The 10,338-nt window shown below is 36.5% G+C and overlaps 1 long non-coding RNA gene across 1 annotated transcript; it reads right to left on the reverse strand.

The window, feature by feature from the left end:
* Positions 1 to 4,815: 4,815 nt before the first annotated feature.
* On the reverse strand, positions 4,816 to 9,405 carry LOC106034922 (uncharacterized). The gene is made up of 3 exons (XR_010829598.1): positions 8,537 to 9,405; positions 5,843 to 5,998; positions 4,816 to 5,696 (listed from the first exon to the last, which is right to left on the reverse strand). It is a non-coding gene; the product is annotated as an uncharacterized lncRNA (long non-coding RNA).
* Between the last annotated feature and the right edge of the window lie 933 nt (positions 9,406 to 10,338).

Here is a 10,338-nt window from a genome sequence, read left to right on the forward strand (position 1 = left end):
GGGCTGTCTGCAATAGAAGGTCACTTACAGCTGCAGATTTAACAGCTGTGGTGGAAAAGCTCAGAAGATGTGTAGAGTTCCATAAACCTGTTCCATACCTTATTTATGTCCTTCTGTTATAACATAGTTTTTAATTTTTTCTCCCATGTGCCTTCTGTGTCTTATTCTCTGATGTCTCTTTGTAAGAGCTCTGGGACTAAACAGCATTCTGAGACTTCCAGAATCTGTAAAAAAGATTTAAAGGAAAAGTATCTAAAGAAATGTGTAACAATTTGGCTTCAGAAGGGATAAAACTCAAAAATAAGTTCATGGAAGCCCAGTTTACTACTTACCTTTTAAGCATGCCTACTGCAAAATTTGGAAATCAAGTTTCCTGAGACTGCAAACAAGGTTGGAAAGGCTAATTTCCCATAAATAAAAGAGTTGGACATTGTAGGAAGTCTAATACACTGTATATTTAAATGGATGGGGCCCAAATAGTAAGTCTTTCTGTCTTCCTCACGACTATTTTAGTGCAGCCTATTTATAGACATAACTCCAAATAAAAACTGACAAAGAAGCATTGGTGACTATAGCTTGTGTTTAAATGTGCAATTTGAGTCTTTGCATGGTGCATTCATTATACCTTTTTCAAGGTCGCCTCTTCTCTTCCATTTGTGGCTTTTATTTGTAATTGCCCACATCACATCACAGTGACCACCAAGTAAAACACAGGAATTTAACACAAGAAGACAGCTGGAGAGTTGAAATCTTTTTTTTTTTTCTTTTTTTTTTCCTACTGAATTACTTTTAAACATGTAGCTTACAAGATTTTATTTTTTTTTTTGGTGAGAATCCTGTCTAGAAATATGAGGTTCACATTTCCTTTCTAAAAATGAAGACTTTTTAAGACAAATTCAATGTCCTGGTTTTGATTTTAAATTGTGATGAATAAATTAGTTAAATGAATTAAATGTAACAGGTTAAAATACTGAATTAAAATGGCATAGTTTTTTGTTGCTGGTGGTGTAAGCATAGAAGGAAAGCATTTGCTCCTTTAAGGGTACCTGGCCAAGGACCTTTTCCAAAGCAACAAGGGATAAAAAGAAAGGGAAGCAGTGATGGAAAATATGTCTGTTCAGTCACACTAATCAGTGAGAGCATATGAGAATGTGGGAATGTTTATTCCAGCAGGGTTATCTGATGGAGGACTTCTAAGTTGGGAGACAGTGACAAGAAAAACCTGATCAGTTTTACTAATTGATGAGGAAAGAGACAGGTTTTGGGAATGTTGATTCAAGCAAGGTTGTCTGAGTGAGGATTGCTAGATCAGGACAATAAGAAATAAAGAAGGGGGAACAATACACAGATCTGATACACAGATCTAACAAAGCAAAAATGGAGACCGAGAAACAAACTTCCCAGTTGCACTAGTTGCAGTTACATCAAACTACAGGCACCACTTCCAGGAAGACAGACCTGGACTTGGAGACCGATAAGATTCTGAACCAGGGGGGAAGAGGGGACAGAATGGGAGGGTACAGAAACTGCAGAGCTCTGCAAACCTGTTCATGGGTGTTCAGGGGCAAGGGGAAGCAGGAGGAACAAAGGTGATAGGTAGAAAAATGTTTAAAAGGTCTGGTCACACATAGAATGGGGCCTGTCAATACGCTTGTCTGTCTGATCCCTATGCTTGGCCACCATGGCCTGTCCTATCATCTTACATTTTCTCACTAAACCTCTTCTTAACTCTCTTTCTGTGTATTCATATCCTCTGTCCCATGTGTATGTGTGCTCCAAGGAGTACGTGATAGCTGTAGTGAGACCAAGATTGGTGCCAGATCCTGGAGTCAAGCTGGGGGAGCAGGCATGCTGACCTGTGGTGCCAGCTATTGAAGCAAGTGCCGGGATCTCAGCACCAGTCTCTGGTGGGACCTGTCTGCGCACGAGTGAAACTGGTGCCAGCTCCTGGAGCCAGTCAGGGAGCATAGGCACCTGTAGACTGTGGTGCCAGCCACTGGAGTGAGTGGGGTCTCTGACTCCCATCCATGGGACAGGAGCGGTGTTTGTTCCCAAACTAGCTACTGGGGAGGAGTGTCATGAGCAAGGCAAGTGCAAGGCTCTGCACCAGCAGCTGGCATGGGGCAGGAAGAACACACAAGTTCTTCCTTGAGAGTGCTCTGAAAAGGATACACAGAACAGTGGAAGAGCAGCCACAGAATTGGATTTCAACAGTTTTGATGAGCTTAATTATTGTGAATCTTAATGTTTTTTTCCGAGGTAGTAATACTAATTCTAACTACAATATAAATACGCATTTTAAAAGGCATACTATAAAGGATAGGAAAAAAAGCTTCATGGGGTGAAGAACTGTCACAATTGCTCCAAAAATAGTTTGGTATTGCAGTAGTCAGAGCAAGTTGAGTCACAAGCAGATCAATGTATTTACCATGAACAGCAGGATTATGTACAAGCCAAATGATCATTTAGCGGATTGTGACTTTCTGGAAAACCCAAAACAGACTGGTAGTGTGGTCTCACACAAACTAAACTGCTCTTCGGGATAAATGAAAGACCTGAAAAAAGTTGATAATATCCTATGCATCTTCTGCTAAGAGAAGGATAACATTTAACATGCTTGAATATCTAAACACTATGCATGCATTAGCTTTATCATCACCATAAATCTATGAAAAATGAGATGGAAAAATCAATTCAAAATGGCATTTAAAACATAAGCTCTTAAAAATGAGTAAAATTTATAAGTTTTTAACCTTTGCTCACCTCTTGACAGGAAAGAGGAGGAAGGGAAAGGGGAGGGAGAGGAGAAGGGGAAAAAGAGAAGAGCAGAGGAAAAACTCTGCAGTAGCGATATTGCAGTTTAATGGTGAAGAGCTGTTTGTTTTATATATATATATATAATTTAAAAATAATTTGGAAAAAAAAAAGCTATGATGTAACTGCCCACGGTAATAATAAAATTAGGGCTGTCTTAAATCTCAAAGACTGGACAATACAAAATAATATAGTATGATATCTTTAGTATTTAGGTGGGTCATACAAATGACTGGCACTGGACAACTTTACGTTAAGTTCAAGTTTTATTAAAAAAAAGTTACATTTTTTCTACATTACTTTTATTTTTTGTTATCAGAATCATACAAAAATTTGACAGTTGTTTATCAAAAATAAACAAACAAAAACGTGACATAGGAAAATGAGATAGCTAATAGTAGCTTGGAAAAGTCAAAAATGATCAAAGCTGAATGAAGTGGATGGAGATTTTTCTTTCTCCCATATCATGAAGAGAACTGTGAGTCATACCAAGCAACAATAACTTTAATAACCTTTATGAGATCTTTGCATTTGGTAGTGCTAAATCTTTCTAAATCATTTCCATCAGATATTTCTTGGGATTGTCAGGTAGTATACTAATATACCTTTTCATAAAATTAAACTCAAACCATTGAAAATAGATATGCTGTCCTAAAAAGAAAGAAGGTGGGGGGGGGGGGGGGAGAGGAAGTGGGAGGGGGAGGGGAAGGGGGAGAGGGAGAGGGAGAGAGAGGAAAGAAGAAGAAAGAAAGAAAGAAAGAAAGAAAGAAAGAAAGAAAGAAAGAAAGAAAGAAAGAAAGAAAGAAAGAAAGAAAGAAAGAAAGAAAGAAAGAAAGAAAGAAAGAAAGAAAGAAAGAAAGAAAGAAAGAAAGAAAGAGAAAGAAAGAAAGAAAGAAAGAAAGAAAGAAAGAAAAAGAGAAAGAAAGAAAAGAAAGAAAGAAAGAAAGAAAATAAGAAAGAAAGAAAGAAAGAAAGAAAGAAAGAAAGAAAGAGAGAAAGAGAGAGAGAGAGAGAGAGAGAGAAAGAGAAAAGAATTTAAATCCCAGAAAAGTGGACCAAAAAATCTTCAAACATATTGTGCTATTCAAAGTTCAATCCAGGATCAAGGGATGATCAAGACAGAAATTAGTATTTCTAACAACTGAAGTAATGATTAGATAACTTATAAATAAGAACTTGAATAGAAAACCAATAAAATTTGCTCTAGTGTCAACTAGGCTAAACAGAAGCTCACCCACAGTAAATACGCAACTTATAATAGGTAACAGATGTACAAGTCAGAAACAAAAAATCCCATTAGGGAGGCCTTATGCAGTCTTTACTGTATTTGGACAGTTGTAATAAAATCTATCATCCACATATTTAATTCTTCAGCTTTCTAATTTCCCTACACATCATTTGCAGGTTTTCATCATTAGTGTCTCTCTTTCTTCTCAAAGATAAATATGTATCATTATCAATTGTCAGCTTTCTCTCTAAAACTCATATCTGGCCTTGAAAGCCCAGTCTTCTTTCACTGTTTATAGCCCATATATGTGCTATATGGGCTATAAACATTTATGATATATGACATATATGACCAAATGGTCGTAACTGTTTTAATAATTAACTGCTCAATAAAGGTTTTTTTTTATTTTTATTTTTTTCCTGATTCATACCTTCATACCTAGAATTTTTGTGTGGACTTTTGAAGTTCTTTTTTTTTTTTTTCCTAATATTGGTGATTTCTGTTTCAAGAGTTCCAAATTAATATTATTAAGGAATATTTTACATGTCTGGTGTCCTCATAATTTTGTAATGTTTGTGGAGGAGCAGATGGAGATTAGGTAATTCTATACAGCTATAAACTCTAACTATGTTGAACAGAGGTATAAATATCAGTGTCTAAAATCATGTTTGAGCTGTCCTCTCTTCCTAAATGTTGCAAGAGCCAGAGATTTCACAGTATATACTGTATTATTGATCACTTAGGTTTTTTTAGTCCTAACCAATAAAGTAATTGAGCAATAGCCTTTCAGAATTGGTCTTCCAGTGTTTATTTCACATTCAGACTAATAATCAGCTGTTCATACAATTTTGAATTTTTATCTGTAAAACTGCCCTTGAAAATTTTGTTCTTACAGGCAGCTAGCATTAGTAACAATAGTCCCATTATAGTTTTTGCTCAGCATAGGACCTTTCCAGATTTTGATAAATCTGTTCATTACATATATTGACTGATAATTTTAAAGCACTATTTCTGTGCTTTCCTATGTCATTTCTCAGGTGTCTTCTGATTAAACATAGTTCCAAGATTCTGATTTTTTAAATTACGTATATATTTATTTATTCATTTAATATTTTAAAGTACATCTCAGAAAATGTTAATTACAATATGTAATAATCATTTTAAAAACAAATGTTTTAAAAGATCTCTTTATTTCATTTTGCCATATCTTGTAAGCAAAAGACTTGAGAAGAAATCAGCATTAAGCAGAGCCTCTTGAGATAAAATAACTTCTGGATTTATGACACTACTGAGTGGGAAAGTGAGTTTCCATGCAGTATCCCTTACCCATGGTGACCTGCTGCAAAGCATTCTGTCTTCCAAATTTCATTCCACAGAAATGGAACTAGCACATCTGATCTTTGGTGCTGCAGAAAGCCACAGCTTAAATCAAATAAGGATTGAAGTAATAGTGGCACCTCACATAACATTACACCCTTGACTTGACTGAAACAAGTACGTTTTTTTCCTTTCAGTTCCTCATATCCAGTACTCCACGATTTTCTGAAATATTAGCAGAGCTTTTTCGCTTGTCTTACTCTGCACTGGAAACTTCTTTAAGGAGTTTCATCCCAAGCACTTTTATTTTTTTAATTAAAAACCTGTCCCAAAATGTCTGAAAAAAAAATGAAATTATAAATAAATGGATAAATAAATAAATAACGTGAATGAAAAAAGATGATCAATTTTTATTTTTATTTTTTTTAACAGAACAAACTGAACGCAACCAAAGAGAGAACAAAAATAAAAATGTTTGTGTACCTCATCCCTGAAGTTTTTCTTCATGAACCAGAGGATCCCTGCTACTCACTGTCATAACTGTAGAACACATCACTTTCTCTTGGCTATTTGTATAACCAGTTTGGGAGCCTTTTCCTCTGAAATGCTCTCAGTAATTCTCCAGGGGTTCCATCTCACCTGTTCTTGAAAAACACAGAGTGATATTTTGGTACTTTACAATTATAGTAAAATAACCTTAAAATATATGCGGAAAGAATTTAGCTGAGTCTTGCGATTAACTTCCTGCAATAACATTCTTTAAACTTGGGAAGAGTTGCTAGGGAAAGCAGTACTGTCACATGAAAAACACCAAACCAAAATAATAATAAATGTACACTGAAATACAAAACTGTGTTGGCAGGGAAATAGACAAAGGGTTCATTTCTCAAAATGCATGAGGAATGAACAGGCTTGTTCCTGTTTTCAAATTTAACATCAGAATCTAAGGGATTAATCTCCTAGCAAATTATTGAGGTTACAACAATCAAATGAAGTCAGTATACCTGAAGATAAGCTAAAATGACAAATTAGACTTTTCTTTCCTTTTTTTTTTTTCCCTTAACCTATCTGATAACATTATTACTGTAACTGTGGCTCACTCGTGAACTTTTCTTTGATGTTTACAATGCATCTGCTAGGAGAGTTGAAAGCAATAATTTTTATTTATTTTTGGAAGGCATACTATTTTCATGCAAATAAATTTTTAAAAATCATAGGAATAGAATGTGAAGAATAAAGGCCTTGTTTCCACCCTAGGTAGAGGATTAGTTTAGAAGTATCATTTGGGAATACTCTGAGACTAGAGAGAAGTGATTCAGCAACATCATAAAAAGAGAGAATAATAACTTTACTATAAAAAGCCATACCATGAAGGAGAAAAAAAAAAAAAAAGTAAGAACATTGCATCATTTATTTCTTTAGTAATAAAAAGCAATGAAGTATATAACTAAAGTTTAGAATATTCTGAACATTGGATATTCTTCAATAAAAACTGGCTAAAATGATTCAGTGATTGAGTCTCACTGATTCTGTAAAATGGCATAAGGGCTTTGTTTAGAAAAGCCAGACTGAAAATTCAGAACACATTTCTTTTTCCCAAGTCATAGAATACAAACTGGGATATCAAGTAGAAGTGATTTGCTTAATATCTATGATACAAAAGGGGATCCTAAGTCAACCTCATCATTCTGCTTCAGTGTCCCAAGCTGATTACAGAAAGGAAATGTATGCAGTTACAATCCAATGAATGATCCTCATTCTCTGTCTCTGAGGAAAATATTGTGAATTATTCATAACAGAAGCTTCATCAGAGGGGGAAAAGAAAGAAGATAGGTTATTTTTTACAACATTTCACTTATATATTTTCAAAGGAGGAAATGTAATGCTTGAGTTTTTTCAGTATTTATGTAGCCAAGCCCATAGTTATGATTATGCGTGTATATTCTCAGAGACTCAGTTTACAATGTAATATACACTGTGATCCAACATAATTTAGTGTATCTCAAAAGAATGCATGATTTACTAGCCCTAATGAATGCAGTACTTCAAGCCTTCTTCCATCTGGACTTTTGTTATTCTGCAGTACATTTGAGAACAATTTAGGATTTCATTCTGCAACCACATGATATTTCATATAATTTCTAAAGAGATTTTTCATTTTGAAGAACCCTTGATTAATCTCTTTGTTTGCTCAATTCCTTCTGCTGGCTCTTAATTGTTTCCTGTATTAACATTTTTAATGAATTTAGAGCCAAAGTCTATTAAAAAATAAATCTATAATTCCACAGTAAAAGTTGTCAGACTTAGGGTTTTCTAATCTTTTTAGCTGCTCAACTCCCAGGATTCCTGGTTGACAGAAACTTTTTGGTTCAATTTCCTGTGAGAAAATCTAAATGTCTCTCAATACTCCTATCTAGGACCTTGTGCAAAGTAATAATAAAATATTACACTGCTTATAGAACATTTCACACATTCAAAACTTTAGGGAAACAGTAACTAATTAAATGAGTCAGACCTTCTTGTTGTTCATGCTATTCACAGAGCGCGCTCATTTTTGTCATGATAGATCTTTTAGTGCTAATACCAAATTGACATTTACTGCTACTTGACAGAACATTTATCAATATTGAAATAGTTGAGAAAACCTTAGAGTAACCTAAACTGAGCAAAAAAATTAAGGAATCAGATGTAAATCACTGGGAACATTACCTAACAATGCTAAATCAGTCTATTCACTTTCAAGATGACTATCTTGTTCTACAGGGGATACACCAGTCTTCTATGGACCTCTTAAACATTATGATAACAAAAGTAGCGGTAAATAATGTGCAAATGTTTAATTAGAATACTTAAAGGTGATTTTTGTTTGGTTGGTTTGGTTTTGTTTTCCAACAAACATCCACTTTGGAACTATCTTTAGCCAAAGCAACAATATACTTTACAAGTTTGTTGGTAATTTACAGCACTGCTGAGAGTGACAAGAATGTTTCTTTATCTCCCTGTAGAAAAGATTGATTCTAACATTTGACAATGTTCTTTTAAGATCGATTTTCCTTTGCCTTCAAAAAGGAATGAAGGCTGTGGTCAGTCCATAATTATTAACAAACTATTAACAGACTATTACTAACAAACCAGAGCAGTGAAAAAGCAGAAGAAAGTAAAAGGAACTAAATTCACCTTCCCCTCATCCACCTCCTTCTATGTCATGCTCCTGAACCGTGCAGCGGAACGGGGAATGGAGGCTGTGTTGGTCTGCAACACTTCACCTCCGCCATGCCTTCACGATCACTCTCTGCCCGTTCTCCAGTGTGCCATCCTTCCTGAACTGATCCTAAAAAGGCTTCTGAAAAACTGCAGTTTTTCAAGAAGTTATGGCTCCATACCACAGGGTGCAGTTCTTCAGAAGAGGCCTGCTCCAGTATGGTCCCTGACACATTGCTGGCAGCTCCCCCCAGACCCCCTGCTCCTGCGTGGGCTCCTCTCCACGGGCTGCAGCTCCGGCCCGGGGCCTGCTCCTGCGGGGGCTCTCCATGGGCCGCAGCCTCCTCCAGGCCACATCCACCTGCTCCACCGGGGGCTCCTCCACGGGCTGCAGCGTGGAGATCTGCTCCGTGTGGGACCCATGGGCTGCAGGGGGACAGCCTGCTCCACCAGGGGCCTCTCCACAGGCTGCAGGGGAACTGGTGCTGCATGCCTGGTGCACCTCCTGCCCTCCTGCTGCACTGACCTTGGGGTCTGAAGGGATGTTTCTCACTCCTTTATCTCCCAGCTGCTGTTGTGCAGCAGTTTTTTTTCCCTTTCCTAAATCTGCTCTCCCAGAGGCCCAACCTGCATCACTCACATGCTGAGCTCTGGTCAGCGGTGGGTCCCTTTTAGAGCCAACTGGAACTGGCTGTGACCTGACATGGGGCAGCTGCTGGGCTCTGCTCACTGAGGTCTCTGCTGCAGCCCTGTCCCACTACCAAAACTTTGCCACGTAAATCTAAAACACCTGAATGTGGATAGGACCTTGGCATATGACTCCTTTGCCATTATATATTTTGATCAATATATATAAAACACTGGCAAAAGAAATAGAGTTGAAAGACATATTTCTACTGTAAATCATATACTGGGGAAGGGAAGGGAAGGGAAGGGAAGGGAAGGGAAGGGAAGGGAAGGGAAGGGGGAAGGGAAGGGAAGGGAAGGGAAGGGAAGGGAAGGGAAGGGAAGGGAAGGGAAGGGAAGGGAAGGGAAGGGAAGGGAAGGGAAGGGAAGGGAAGGGAAGGGAAGGGAAGGGAAGGGAAGGGAAGGGAAGGGAAGGGAAGGGAAGGGAAGGGAAGGGAAGGGAAGGGAAGGGAAGGAGCAAATAATATGTGAAAGCATATAAAAGAATGCTAAAGTAATGAAGCACAAGAAATTATTACTTTTTTTATATGATTTTTTTGTTCTGCCTTAAAATATATGATTTCATTAAATCACTGCATTTTAAACGTATCAACAAATGTTCAACATAAAAAATGACAACCTTACTAATAAATATGACAAGTTTATAACTTAATCTAAGAATATTATCAAGGAAATGTGCTTTGGACAGCACATCTATAAACATAATTGTCTGTACGCAGTACAGCGGATCCACCTGTACACAGAAGGGTTGTACAACTATATAAGCATAAGTCTGTTTCTTTTTCCCATCAAAACCTGCCTCTTCACTAACAAATATAACTGCCTTATGAGTTGGCTAACTGAATTAATTTCAAGGTGACTTTATTTTAAAAAGCATAAAATTTAATATGAATTGTGGTAGCAAAACTGGCTTTTTTAATTAGATATAGCATTTTAAGACATTAATATATATATAATATACATTTTGTTTTAAAATAACGTTACTTTGAAATATTGAAACATTTTATGAATTTATCCAAAATTAATTTTACTATGATGAAAATTATATTTCTTTTTAAATAAATATTTTGTTTAGTAGCCAGAGAGATCAG

Source organism: Anser cygnoides, chromosome 2, assembly GCF_040182565.1.
Source record: "Anser cygnoides isolate HZ-2024a breed goose chromosome 2, Taihu_goose_T2T_genome, whole genome shotgun sequence".
Classification (NCBI taxonomy): Eukaryota; Metazoa; Chordata; class Aves; order Anseriformes; family Anatidae; genus Anser; species Anser cygnoides.